Here is a 15,000-nt window from a genome sequence, read left to right as displayed (position 1 = left end):
AGTGCCACTCCCAAACTGTTGAAGGAATCCGGGGTAGAAGTAGACCCAGGAAGACATGGGACGAGGTGGTCAAGCATGACCTTCGTACGTTGAGCCTCACAGAGGCTATGACAAAAGACCAAGACCTCTGGAGATATGCTGTGACTTTGAAGACCTGACAAATGAAGTGAGCTCATGGCTTGCAGGACAGCCTGCTGTGCTTGAGGAGACCTATTGTGTCAAGTTCATCAACATCAAAATAAAAATCATATGGATATTGTAGTTGTGATACCTGTGCTGGTGGCACGTAGGGCCTGACAGAGGAAATGATGAAGACCGAGACCTCTGAGATATGCTGTGACTGTGAAGACCTGACAAATGAAGTGACTTCATGGCTCGCAGGACGGCCTGCTGTGCTAACCTTGGATCGTAGAGTGACCCGCTGTTCTTGAGGAGACCTATTGAGTCAAGTATGTCAACACCAACATCAAAATAAAAATCAAATAGAAATTGTAGTTAAGATACCTGTGCCAGTGACATGTAAAAAGCACCATCTGAACGTGACAGATGCCAGCGCCACTTGACTGGCGTCCATGTTGGTGACACGTAAAAGCACCAACCGATTGTGGCCGTTTGCCAGCCACCTCCGGCCCCTGTGATGGTGGCATGTAAAAAGCACCCACTACACTCTCAGAGTGGTTGGCGTTAGGAAGAGCATCCATCTGTAGAAACTCTGCCAAATCAGATTGGAGTATGGTGCAGACATCTGGTTCGCCAGACTTCAATCAAATCGTCCAACCCATGCTAGCATGGAAAACAGACGTTAAACGATAATGAAGATGATGATGATGATGTGTGTGTGTATCATTGTGCTTGTGATTATCCCTTGACAACTGTTGTTAGTTTGTTTACATTCCTGTGGCTTAGAAGTTTGGCAAAAGAGATTGATAGAATAAGTACTGGGGTTGATTTGTTTGACTAAACCCTACAAGACAATGCCCCTGCATGGCCACAGTCCAATGATTGAAACATGTAAAAGATTAAAGTCAATAGATTATATTTGCAAAAATAGTGATGAGAGAATAATTGAGTAAATATTTAAAATTGCATATTGAATAACATAAAAAAATTGAATATCTTTAGATATTTTATTTTATTTTTACTCCTGTGCAATGTTTAATTCTGCTTTTCATCTCACTGGGTTTAAAAAGGATTTCAGTTGACTTTTGACTTTCATCCTGCCAAAGTCCTTAAAATAAATACAAGTTATATTACAGAGAGATCAAGTATTAAATCAAATGTCCATTAAACCTTCCCTCTTCTAATAAATAATCTGTGAGCTAACATCAAATGACAGAAACTGATATTGTAATACAATGCAAAGACATTTGAGTGACAGAACTAATACAGTATCAGACTATAATACCTTTTGGTACTTTGTTATGATCCTTTAAACTCAGAGTTCATTTTCATTCTTCCGGTGTTGGTTTTGCTTTTGTACATAGATGCAGGCATGGGTGCATGGTAAGAAATTTATTTTCCAAGCATATGGTTCTGGGTTCAGTTCCACTGTGTGGCACATTGGGTAAGTGTATTCTACTCTAGCCACCAAATTCTTGTGAGTGAATTTGATAGGCAGAAACTGAATTAAGGCGGCGAGCTGACAGAAACGTTAGCACGCCGGGCGAAATGCTTAGCAGTATTTTGTCTGCCGTTACGTTCTGAATTCAAATTCCGCCGAGGTCGACTTTGCCTTTCATCCTTTCGGGGTCGATTAAATAAGTACCAGTTACGCACTGGGGTTGATATAGTCGGCTCAATCTATTTGTCTGTCTTTGTTTGTCCTCTCTGTGTTTAGCCCTTGTGGGTAGTAAAGAAATAGGTATTTCGTCTGCTGTTACTTTCTGAGTTCAAATTCCGCCAAGGTTGACTTTGTCTTTCATCCTTTTGCGGTCGATAAATTAAGTACCAGTTATGCAGTGGGTTTGATGTAATCGACTTAATCCGTTTGTCTGTCCTTGTTTTTTCCCTTTATGTTTAGCCCCTTGTGGACAATACAGAAATAAGAAACTGAATTAAACCGATCATATGTGTGTGTGTGTGTGTATGCTTGAACTAAATTTGACAGTGTTTATATACCCTTTTTTCAAGAATAGCTTGATATATTGGTGAATGGTCAATGGTGTTGGAGAGCATAGACATAAAAGCTATAGTTGAGGTAAAGTTAGCTGACAAGGAAGATTAAAAGCCATCTGGATATTGGAAAAGAGTTATCTGCATCAGGATGATTCATGCTGGGTATCAAAATGCCAACATCATGACTGCTGCTCAATGCTCTTGGAATTCTGTAAAGGCTGTAAGATGTGACATGGACAGCGGCGAGCTGGCAGAAATGTTAGCATGCCCGGCGAAGTGCTTAGCAGTATTTCGTCTGCCGTTACATTCTGAGTTCAAATTCCGCGGAGGTCGACATTGCTTTCCATCCTTTTGAGGTCGATAAATTAAGTACCAGTTACGCAGCACTGGGGTCAATGTAATCGACTTAATCCCTTTGTCTGTCCTTGTTTGTCCCCTCTATGTTTAGCCCCTTGTGGGCAATAAAGAATTAAGATATGACATGGACAGTGTAAAAACCAAGTTTCTCCAAGCTGTGGCAGTCTTTGCATCTGTCTCCAGTGACGGTGACATTGTGCTGCTTCCCATCTTAGGGTCAATTCAGACATCTATGGAAAGCTGCTGCAGATTGGGGTCAATCTCTGGCTGGAAGACCATATGTGTGGCAGCAGGATTTGGCTCCTTGCCATACCTTCAGAAAGACGTGGTTGTTGGAGAATTTCTATGACTTCACTAGTCCGAGTTTCTGATTTCCTAATTACTCCGATTCTAATCCCATGTATTACTATGTGTGGGGTGCAGTTGAGAAAGACACCAACTGTTCTGCCAATCTTGTGGCCAAGATCAAGGAGGTGTTCAAAGATCTTCCCAGGAACACAGTGAGGAGTGCCTGCACCAGGTTCTGGAGCTGTCTTGAGGCCATAGTGGAAGCTGAGGGTGGCTTTTTTATCTTCCAGCCATAATATAGTTGATAGTTTTTGATTTGTTTTAAATACTTTTATATTTGGATGGGATTATGTGTTTTCTTGGCTTTCTATGCAAACTGTCAAATTTTAGCTTCAACGCCCTGCATATACATGATCTGATCAATAATTATCCGGACTGTTGTCATATTAATGAAGCTAAAGCATGCAGAGTGAAGCTGCTTGGCACAGATTGACCTTGAACTCTGCTTTGCATGCACACTAAGTTTTAAAGTTCTAGCTCACTTCCGCTGTTTACAGCAGTGCTTGGAAGGAATGTGTGTAGCATGTGATTGTTGTATTGACCATGACAGAGAAACTTGAGTAAAGAATTTGCATCAAATTTTGCCAAAAGCTTGGCAATACCTGCCCAGAGGCCTATAGAAAGTTTTCAAGAAGCTTTCATCATTCTTGACATAATCAAGGAAATCTTGTGCAACTGAAACCTGAGTGTCTTTTTGGTCAGCTGAAAGCAGTTTTGACACAAACTTGGCAGACATGTGTCTCATACCCAAATCTTCAGTGATAATGGACTGAACTGAATCATTACTAATCTGTACATCCTCTGATAACTCATGGATGGTGATTCAATGATTTCCCCTCACAGCTGCATGCACATCTGCAATGTTTTACTCAGTTCTGCTGGTCGCGAGTCTCCCAGAACGTTCGCCAATATTGACATATTTTCAGCCATCTTGGAAACATGTGAACCACTCGTATATTTGTATGCAGCTCATACACTCCTCTCCATACACTTTTTGCAACTTTGTGCAAGCCTCTGAGCAGATATTACCATGACAACTTTCTCTGTCATAGTCAATGCGACAATCACAGGCTACGCATGTTCCTTCCAAGCACTACTGTAAACAGCGGAAGTGAATTAGAATATCAAAATTCAGTGTGCAATTTTTGCCAAGCAGTTTTACTCTGCGTGTGTTAGCTTTGTTAATATGGCAACAGTCCGGATACTTATCGATTAGACCGCATATATTGTGTGTGTGCTTGTATCTCCTTATTCTAACACCATGTGACAGTTGTAAATGGTTGTTACTGCCACGCGTGTAGAGTCAGTCATTCATTTCCAGTGTACTGCACCAACATGTCAGGCCCTGGGGAAATATAGAAAGAGCATCTTGCAGTAGAAATTCTGCTTCAGTGAACTCTGTCCAACATATATATACAAGTATAGGAAAGTGGATGGATCTTGTGATAATGATGATGATGATGATGACGATGACGATGATGACAATGGTCTCTGAGGAGATAATCAATAAAATAAATAGCAGGTATTCAGTGGAACCTTTTTACTTTCAGTCAATTATTCGTCTGCTTGTGCTAATAGCGGAAATTCTTCATATAACATATTAGCTATGTGATTAAGGAGTTTGCCTTGCAACCACATGGTTCTAGTTTCAATCTTACTGCATGGACAACACTTTGGACATGTATCTTCTATTACAGTGTACTTGATTGATTAAAACATTGTGTGTAGAGTTTGAGTATAGAAACTGTTCTGAAACCTGTTATGTATGTATGGATGTTTTCTTTTGTTTTTAATTATTTGAATTCTATCTCTGAAGAAGGAGCTGGTTTCTATTAAAGATACAAAATTCCATCAGTGGAATATAGATAACAAAAATAATATCACATAGGCAGCAAGCTGGCAGAAACGTTAGCATGCCGGGCAAAATGCTTAGCGGTATTTCATCTGCCGTTACATTCTGAGTTCAAATTCCGCCGAGGTCGACTTTGCCTTTCATCCTTTCGGGGTCGATAAATTAAGTACCATTTACACACTGGGGTCGATGTAATCGACTTAATCCCTTTGTCTGTCCTTATTTGTCCCCTCTATGTTTAGCCCCTTGTGGGCAATAAAGAAATAAAAAATAATGTCACATTTTAAACTTGAGAAAAATCTTACATATTTTTATTGTTCCACTTATAGATTATATTTGTAGTGTGCAAGTCAGTTGGTTGATTTGATTTTCTGAAAATCCAAACTTATCCAGACTAACAGTTAGGTATTTACTTGCAAAACCAAATACACCAATTATTATTGGTATAAACATGACTTTATTATTTGGATATAGTAACTGAATGTCTCAAAGCAGTTGTCCATAGTTATCCTTTTTCTCTTTTATCAGAGATATTCACATTATTATCAGAGATATTCACATTAGCAGGACAGCTGATTGCTCTAATGGTACATACTTTATCTTGTTTTTCCCAAACAACAATATCCAAACTTGTTATGTTTACACTTGACAGATGTTTTGATAGGAGTGTTCCATCAGTATCCAGTATACCTGTGTTAATGTGTGTGTGTGTATGTGGGAGTGTGTGTGTGTGTATGTATGTATGTATGTATGTATGTATGTATGTATGTACATATATGTATATGTGTATGTTGCATCCTATGACTGGTTATGGCCAAAAAAGGCAAAACACTCAATGATATTTCTATGATAGAACGAATGCATGTGTCAGCATGGATGGTAAGTGCTAACACCTACTGCAAGAGATGTCCGTCATTACCATATCTAGGCAAAAACTTGCTGGCTCCTAGCAGAACTGAAAAGTCACATTAAGGGTTTATGCTTAACCCTTTAGTATTTAACCCATTAAGTCCCACTGACCTATAAATAGGACACTAAATGGAAAGATTAAATAAGCTATATCACATTGTCTCAGTATTCTAGTTATAGGACACTGAGTATTCCCATTTCTACTTGAAGTAAGGGAATTTTAATAATTATTTGGCACATGAAAAGCACCATCCAAACGTGGCTGATGCCAGTGCTGCCTTGACTGGCTTCCGTGCCCGTGGTACATAAAAATCACCAACAAATTGTGGCTGTTGCCAGCCTTGCCTGGCATCTGTGCTGGTGGCACGTAAAAAGCACCCACTACACTCATGGAGTGGTTGGTGTTAGGAAGAGCATCCAGCTGTAGAAATACTGCCATATCAGATTGGAGCCTATTGCAGCCTCCTAGCTTCCCAGACCCCGGTAAACTGTCCAACCCATGCTAGCATGGAAAACAGACATTAAACGATGATGATGATGATGATGATGATGATGATGATTTAACCTATTTCCAATCACCTGTAAAAATTTAAAAGTAATATTTAGAAGTTTAAGTACTCTGGGACTTAATGGGTTAAACCAGCCTTAATATTCTACTTGTTTTATGTTCAAACTGTTTTATGTTCATGCCAATAAGTAAATAAGACATTTGACAGAGGAATCTGAATGCTAAAGGATTAAGAGAACAATCAAGCTATGGCATTGTTTGAAATTGAGCATGTTCCTTGGTGGCTGACAATATGTTCATCTCTGATCAAGAGCAGGATTAGTTGGGGAACATAATAGCCATGTGTTCAGAGGGATTCTTTGGGATTTGAATAAATGTAACGAAAGCAAAGTCTGAAGGAAATATTAACCATTTTTCAAGGTTTCTAGGAGTAAGCAAATAGGAAACAACAATTGCTACCCAAGGACAAAAATCGTATTGGGCAGTGTTATATTTTCCTTGTTGCTGTAAAAGACTGTGGCCATGCTGGGGCATAGGCTTGAAGAAATTTTAGTTGAACAAATCAACCTTAGTACTTATTTTTTGTTAAGCCTGTTATTTATTCTATCAGTCTCTTTTGCTGAAGCAATGGAGATGTAAACAAACTAACACTGATTGACAAGTGGTGGTGTGAGACAAACACAAACACAATGGCATACACAAATATATACATACATATACAATGGGCTTCTTTCAGTTTCCATCCTCCAAATACACTGATAAGGCTTTAGTTGGGCTCGGGCTGTAGTAGAAAACACTTGCCCAAGGTGCCACACAAGTGGGATTGAACATAGAACCAATGTGGCTGAGAAAGCAGACTTCTTACCACGCAACCACATGAGTATTTATTTTATTGGTTCCTTCCTCCACCTAGGAATGATGAATGGTAAAAATTGCCTTTGTAGGATTTGAACTCAAAATATAGAGGGGATACAATTAAATATCTATAGATGCACTTTTCAAATATTGACAGATATTCTTCCCACTCATTTGACCATTGCAGTAAAGCTAACACTGTGTTTCATGGTTGCATGGTGGTGAAGTTTCTGTTTGTGGTGGGGGTAGTGGTGGCGGTTTTGTTGTGGTAGTATGTGTTTGTGATGAGGGTGGTGGTGGTGGTGGTGGTAGTGGTGGTGGTGGCAGTGGCAGTGGTGGTGGTGACAGCAGTGGTGGAAGTGGCGGTGGCACTAGTGGTGATGTATGTTTGTGATGAGGGTGGTGATAGTGTTGAGGGTGAAGTACATGGGTAGGGTGGGGTGTCGATAATGGTGAAGGTGGGTGATGGAGGTGTTTCTGTTTGGAGTAGTGGCGGTGGTGGTGGTAGTAGTGGTGGTTCTGTTATTGTTATTGGTAGTAGTAGTGTATATGTTTGTGGTGATGGTGATGGTGATGGTGGTGGTAGCGGTGGTGGTGGTGGTGCTGGTGCTTGTGCTGGTGCTTGGTGGCGGTGGTGGTGCTGGTGCTGGTGCTGGTGCTGGTGCTGGTGCTGGTGCTGGTGCTGGTGCCTGGTGGTGGTGGTGGTGGTGACAGCTGAACAAACCCTTGGACTGCAATAATGTCACCAATGAGAAGTAAATAGCAATACCAAATAAAACAGGAGGGGAGGATGACAGGGAATCAACAGAAACAATTTTCTTCTTTTATATTTTATTAAATTTAAAAATTCTCTTATATTTAGATTTCTATAGATTTTATAATAATAATTATTATTATTTTTATTATTATTATTATTATTGAGGTGCACCTGGCAGCCAAGATAACCAGGATGTGTGGGGTTTCTCAGTTGCCCCTAGGACAAACTCCACCCTTTTGGGGATTTTATTGTTTAATTTCATTGTTAATTGTTGTTTGTACTAAACCTCACTAGTCCTTTGTGTTGTATTGTCCTTATGTGGTTTCTGTTCAACCTTGTGGCCAATAAAGAAACCATTACTTCCTCTCCTTCTTTTTTTTTTATCATTCCATTATATGTAAACCCCCACATTTTATGTCTGTCTTTGTATTCTCCCCCTCAACTTTTACCCTCCTGGCAAATAAATGAAATCATTATTACTATTATTATTATTGTATGGTAAGTAGCTTGCTTACCAACCACATGGTTCCGGGTTCATTCCCACTGCATGGCACCTTGGGCAAGTGTCTTCTACTATATGCCTCAGGCTGACCAAAGCCGTCTGAGTGGATTTGGTAGATGGAAACTGAAAGAAGCCCGTCGTATATATGTATATATGTATGTGTGTGTATATGTTTGTGTATCTGTGTTTGTCCCCACAACATTGCTTGACAACCGATGGTGGTGTGTTTGCATCCACATAACTTAGCAGTTCGGCAACAGTGACCGATACAATAAATATTAGGCTTACAAAGAATAAGTCCTGGGGTCGATTTGCTCGACTAAAGGCAGTGCTCCAGCATGGCCACAGTCAAATGACTGAAACAAGTAAAAGAGTAAAAGATTATTATTATTATTATTATCATCATTATTATTATTTTCTCTTTCATTTTGTATTTTATTAAATTTTTAAACTTTCTTTTTAAATTTTTATATTACTGTTATTATCATAACTACTACTACTACTACTTTGTTATTTTGATATTTTTGTTAAATGTTCTTTTTTTTGTTTTTTTCCTTTTTTTCTTTCATTGTTTATTGTATTTTGACCTTCAGAATGAAGTCAGGGGCACAGACAGAACCCACTCGCCTACCCCAACGCAACAATGTTTGTTTTTAAAAGGTAAAGAGGGGTCAGGGTCCAGTTCAAAGACAGAAGGCAACCATCTCAGTGTAAACTCACTGAGAGAGAGGGGGGAGAGAGAGGAGCATAGAAGGGACAGGTCAGATGAAAGAAAGAGAAAGTTAAGGGTAAGGTCAGTGAGAAAGGAAGGGAAAAGAAGTGTGATAGATGGGGAGGAAATAAGGGGAGAGAATGAAGAAAAACATGGAAAAAGGTGTGTAAAAGAGGTGCATTATGGGAAAAGAAATGTGATAGGGTGAAAAACATGTAGAGAGATAAAGAGAGTCATGAGATGATATGCGAATGAAGGAGTGAGTGAGAGAGAGTGAAAGAGAGAGAAAGACAGAATGAAAGATAGATAGATAGATTGATAGATAGATCAATAGCTAGAAAGATAGAGAGAGGGAGAAAGAGGGAGCTAGAGAGAGTGAAGGGGAAAGAAGGAGCTAGAGTGAGAAGGCAGAAAGAAGGGAAATTGAGGGTGTGAGAGAGGGAGAAAGGAGATAGATAGATAGATTGATAGGTAGATTAGATATATAGATAGATAGGTAGGTAGATAGATAGATAGATAGATAGATAGATAGATAGATGGATGGATGGATGGATGGATAGATAGATAGATAGATAGATAGATAGATAGATAGATAGATATGTTTCTTTATTAGCCACACAGGGCTGCACACAGATAGAACAATTACAAGGTAGAGCTTTTCTTTTGAAGGTTAAAAAAAAAAAAAAAAAAGGAAGGGGGAGTTTCGATCAAAAGGGATCGTAAAAGGAGAGAAAGAGGACAAAAGAAAGGGGTTTTAAAAAAAAAAAAAAAAAGGGGGAGAGGAAAAAAAAATTGATCAATAGGGATCGTTATCACAGAATGTCAATATGAATTGTAAAGGGGAGGACAGGTGAGGTTTACCCGTGGAAAGAAAAGCCTACGGAAAACCACAAATAAGCAACTCTCTGTTTTCGATTTCTGGGTTCATAGGATATGCTCAAGGTGGCTTCGTCATTCATACGTGCCATTCTTGCTACATTCACCCATCTTTTTTTAAAACATTCGCTAGACAAAACTTGCCTCTCTACTCTCACTTTCCTTTTCAAGTGGTACTTGAAGAAGTTGATGAGAGATTGACCAAGAGGAAAGTGTTTGTCTCCAATCCTTTCAGACGCGTCCACCAGATACATTCTTTCGCCATAGCCACAAGGATGATGAAAATAGCTCTTCCTTCCCGTTTGAAGGAAGGAGGCGTGACAATATTGACGATAACTCAGCTGATAAACCGACTCGTCCAACACGTGACAGCAGTTGTTTTCGACATAAGCCCACAGGTCGGAAATTGTTGGACACTGAACGAGTGCGTGCAGAACGGTTTCGTCGCTCTGACCGCATCTCTCGGCAGGTCGGCCCCGTGTTTCTCGAGCCGTGTCTGTAGAGCTTATCCCGAACGGTAGCGCTTCTCGGTAGCACTGCCAGGCCAGGGATCTCTGGAAGTTGTCCATGGGCCCTGGCTCGAAAGTCGTCCCGAACAGGCGGGTCAGGTACTCCTCGTCGACGTCCAGGTTCGCCCCGAGCTCGTCGTCGTCCTCCCCTCCACTAAACCCCTATAGAATGCTTTGGTTGTGTTGAAGTCACTTAAGGTCGACCCAGGACGGCAGAGTTGCTTGAGAGAGCAACGACACACTCGCGGTGCCATAGATAGACAGATAGATAGATAGATTGGAAATCTCGCGTAGAAGCGCCATCCAACCAAAATGCAAATATATAGGAAACTACCACCCGTGTCATCTCTTGTGAAAGGAAGGAGAGTCCAGTTTGCTGGACATTGTTGTAGAGCTGAAAAATAGGTAATTTCTACTCTTCTCCTCTGGAAGCCATCTACTTGCAATACCAGAGGGTGCACACTCTCCTACCCTGATGTAATCTCCAGGGATACAGGCATCCAGCAACAGGACCTCTGTAATGCCATGATGGACCGTGAAGTCTGGCGTAGCATGGTAAATTCCATTGTCTCAACCACGGTCGAACAATGATGATGATGAGATAGATTGATTGATTGATCGATACATACATACATACATACATACATACATACATACATACATACATACATACATACATACATACATGCATACATACATACATAAATACATACTTACATACATACATACATACATGCATGCATGCATGCATACATACATACATACATACATACATACATACATACATACATGAGGGCTATGTATTTGCAATCCAGGAACAGGAGATTACCACGAAGTACTTCGTGAACAAGAGAGAGTGACACTCTTGTAATCCCAAAGTGCAACCACATGTGTAGGCTATGTCATGTTTCTGTGGAAGACATCATGCATGTGATTAGCAGCTGTCCTAAAATGTCCTTAATGGTACTACCTCCCTATATGGCACGATGTAGTTGCTAAAACAACGTAAAAGAGACTGTTGTGAAATAAATTTAGAAAATCTCACTGTTATGGAATACATTCATAAACACCACATTCATACATTCATACACAACCACATGATTGTGTGATAAGAAATTTGTTTCCCAACCACATGGTTCTGTGTTCAGGTCCACGGTGTGGCAGCTTAGGCAAGCATCTTCTACTATAGCCTCAGGCCAATTAAAGCCTTATGTGTAGATTTGGTAGATGGAAACTGAAAAAGCTCTAACTGTTGGTAGGAAAATTACTTCCCTATCATATGGTTCCAGGTTCAGTCTTGCTGTGTGGCACATTGGGCAAGTGTGTTCTCCTTCAGCCTAAAGTTAACCAAAGCCTTGTGAGTGGATTTGGTAGACAGAAACCAGATGAAGGCCATTAATATGTGGGTATGCATGTGTCTTTGTTTGTCCTCTCCACCACCACCACCTGACAACCGATGTTGCTGTGTTTATGTCTCTGAAACCTAGCAATTCAGCAAAAGATAAATGTAAAGAATCCCTCTCTTACTGAATATGTACACAAATATCAACACAAGAAATCCATTCCCTGGTATGCCTACACTTGACATCTGTCAAATGTAGGTATACCAGGCCAGATATTATTGTTTGGGACAGACAAGAAAAAGTATGCACTATCACAGAGGTCAGCTGTCCTGCTGATGTGAATATCTCTTTGGAGAGAAAGAAGATAACTATAGACAGCTGCCTTGAAACCTCCAGCATCTATATCCAGATTACAAATTCACATTTATATCAATGATAATTGGTGCACTTGGTTTTGTGAGTGAATGCTTAAATGCCAGTCTCAATAAGTTTGGATTGGATTTTTCAGAAAAAGCAATCAACCAACTGACTCATGTATTACAAATACAATCTGTAAGGGGAACAGTAACGATATGCAAGACTTTTCTCAGGTTTAAAATGTGGTATTGTTTTTTTTGTTATCTACATTCCAACAATGGAGCTTTGTATCTTTGTTAGAAACCAACTCCTTCTCCAGAAGTAGAAATTAAATAATTAAAAACAGACAAATAGATAGATAGATAGATAGATAGATAGATAGATAGATAGATAGATAGATAGATAGATAGATAGATAGACAGATACATACATACATACATACATACATACATACATACATACATACATACATACATACATACAACAAACAAGACTCTCTTGTCTAAACTCCAGTGAAAGTCTTGAGTTTCTAGGCTCTTACTTCATTAGTGAGAAGTTTGAAAAGAAAGCCAGGTAAACACTCATAAATGCATGTGCACACATGCATACACACACACACACACACACACACACACATCTCTCTCTCTCTCTCTCTCTGACTGGGTAACCATGTATCCCGTCAACAACAAGACACCCATTTCTGTCTCTCTGTCACACTCTAACATTTCATCATCTGACACGAGATCACCTCCTCCAGTGATCTCTCCCTTCTCAAAGGATCTTTGTCTTGCAAGTTACTTGGTGACCCTGCTAGTGCTGGTGCCATGTAAAAAGCATCCAGCCCATGCTGTAAAGTGGTTGCCATTTGGAAGGGCATCCATCTGTGAAAAAAAAACCATGCCAAAACTGACCACGCCTGTGTTGGTGCCACATGAAAAGCACTCAGTCCATTCTGCATGATGGTTGGTGATAGGAAGAGCATCCAGCCAAAACAGATATTGAAACCTGATGCAGTCTTCTGTCTAGGCAGCTGCTGTCGAACTATCCAGCCCATGCCAGCATGGAGAGCAGATGTTAAATGATGATGGTGGTGGTGATGCATACCTATACTCTTTTACTCTTTTACTTGTTTCAGTCATTTGACTGCAGCCATGCTGGAGCACCACCTTTAGTCGAGAAAATTGCCCCAAGGACTTATTCTTTGTAAGCCTAGTACTTATTCTCTCGGTTTCTTTTGCCGAACTGCTAAGTTACGGGGACGTATACACACCAGCATTGGTTGTCAAGCAATGTTGGGGGTGAGGGGGGACAAACACAGACACACACATATATATGAATATACATATATACAACGGGCTTTTTTCAGTTTCCGCCTACCAAATCCACTCACAAGGCTTTGGTCGGCCCAAGGCTATAGTAAAAGACACTTGCCCAAGGTGCCATGCAGTGGGACTGAACCCAGAACCATGTGGTTGGTAAGGAAGCTACTTACCACACAGCCACTCCTGCACTTATATATCAAATTTATAAAGACATCTAAATCCCTAAGATAGAGCTCTGGGTTTTTTTTTTTTTACATTAGTAGCCAGCCTATTTCAAAAATTTAAGGAGGGGGGAAAAAAGAAAAGACTTTATACTGTAACATTCATCCGAAAGTCATTTAAATCATGTTTAATAATAAATAACCATTGATTAATGAATGTTATCAGCTTATATGCATAACAAATTAATCTGCATAATAGATTTTCATCTGCCGATTAAAGTAATAAATTATTGTTGGAGAGAAGTTATCTAAATGTAAAAGTGTTTTTGCTGGGAATCATTCAGATTGAAAAAGACAAACTTTAAACATGTTTGGTTCAGTCAGTTAGGTATTTGATACATTTAGAATTAATAGGAAACAAAGGCACCTGCTGGGAACTCATGAGCTAAGAATATGAAAGCTTATCCACTCAAGCGTGACGTTTACTTCTATCCAGATTCAAGTAAATATATTATACCATTCAAGGATAATTGTTATATTCTTCCTCATCATGAACTGTCAGCTGAGATAGCTTAAAGTATATTTATTCCTCTTGACATGGTTCCTATATTTATTGGTGTATTTTATTTTGCTTTCATTTTGTTTCTTTAATATATCTACATCACAATCATTTCCTCTGGTAACTTATTCTGGTTTATTACATACTGGAATGATAGGTCCGCTAATTGGATCATTACTTTCTGAAAAGCTAAATCACCATATTATTTGCATCACTAACCCCCACCACCATCACCAACATTCTCTTTCTACTTTCCAGCACTTCTTTGCCATGGCAGCCAACCACTTGCCTATTACTATCTTCAAAGATATTAAAGTTTCTGGATGCAATAGTCAAATTGACTGTCCTGTTTTTAAACTGATTTTTAATAGCAATTTATGGAATAAATTTCTTTTTCTTTACATTTCTTTCTCTCAACCATCATTCAGTATGTAAGTACTCAAATAATTATTTTAAACTTTGATACAAGACCAGTCATTTTGAGGGGAGGGGGCAAGTCAATCACATCGATACTAATACTTGACTGCTACTTATTTTATCAACCTTCAAAAGGATGAAAGGCAAAGTTGACCTTGGTGGAATTGATACTCAGAATGCAAAGAGCCTCGAGAAATGCAGCTAAGCATCTTGTCTGACTTGCTAAAGCTTATGCCAGTTTGCTACCTTTAAATACTGAAATCATCATCATCATCATCACCATCATCATGATTATCTTCATAAGCATTGTCATTATTTAGCATCTGTTTTACATGCTGGCATGGGTTGGACCACTTCACAGGAGCTGGCAAGGACAGGGGCTGCACCAGGCTCCATTTGTCTGTTTTGCTTTGGTTTCTACAGCTGGATGCCATTCCTAATGCCAACCACTTTACAGAGTGTGCTGGGTGAGTTTTACGTAATAAGTTCAATATAGGTGTAGTTGTGTGGTAGGAAGCTTGCTTTTCAACTACATGGTTCT

The sequence above is a fragment of the Octopus sinensis genome, linkage group LG2 (genome assembly GCF_006345805.1).
Source record: "Octopus sinensis linkage group LG2, ASM634580v1, whole genome shotgun sequence".
NCBI classification, from domain to species: domain Eukaryota; kingdom Metazoa; phylum Mollusca; class Cephalopoda; order Octopoda; family Octopodidae; genus Octopus; species Octopus sinensis.
The sequence above is the reverse complement of the archived record's forward strand: the minus strand, read 5'-3'. Positions refer to the sequence as shown.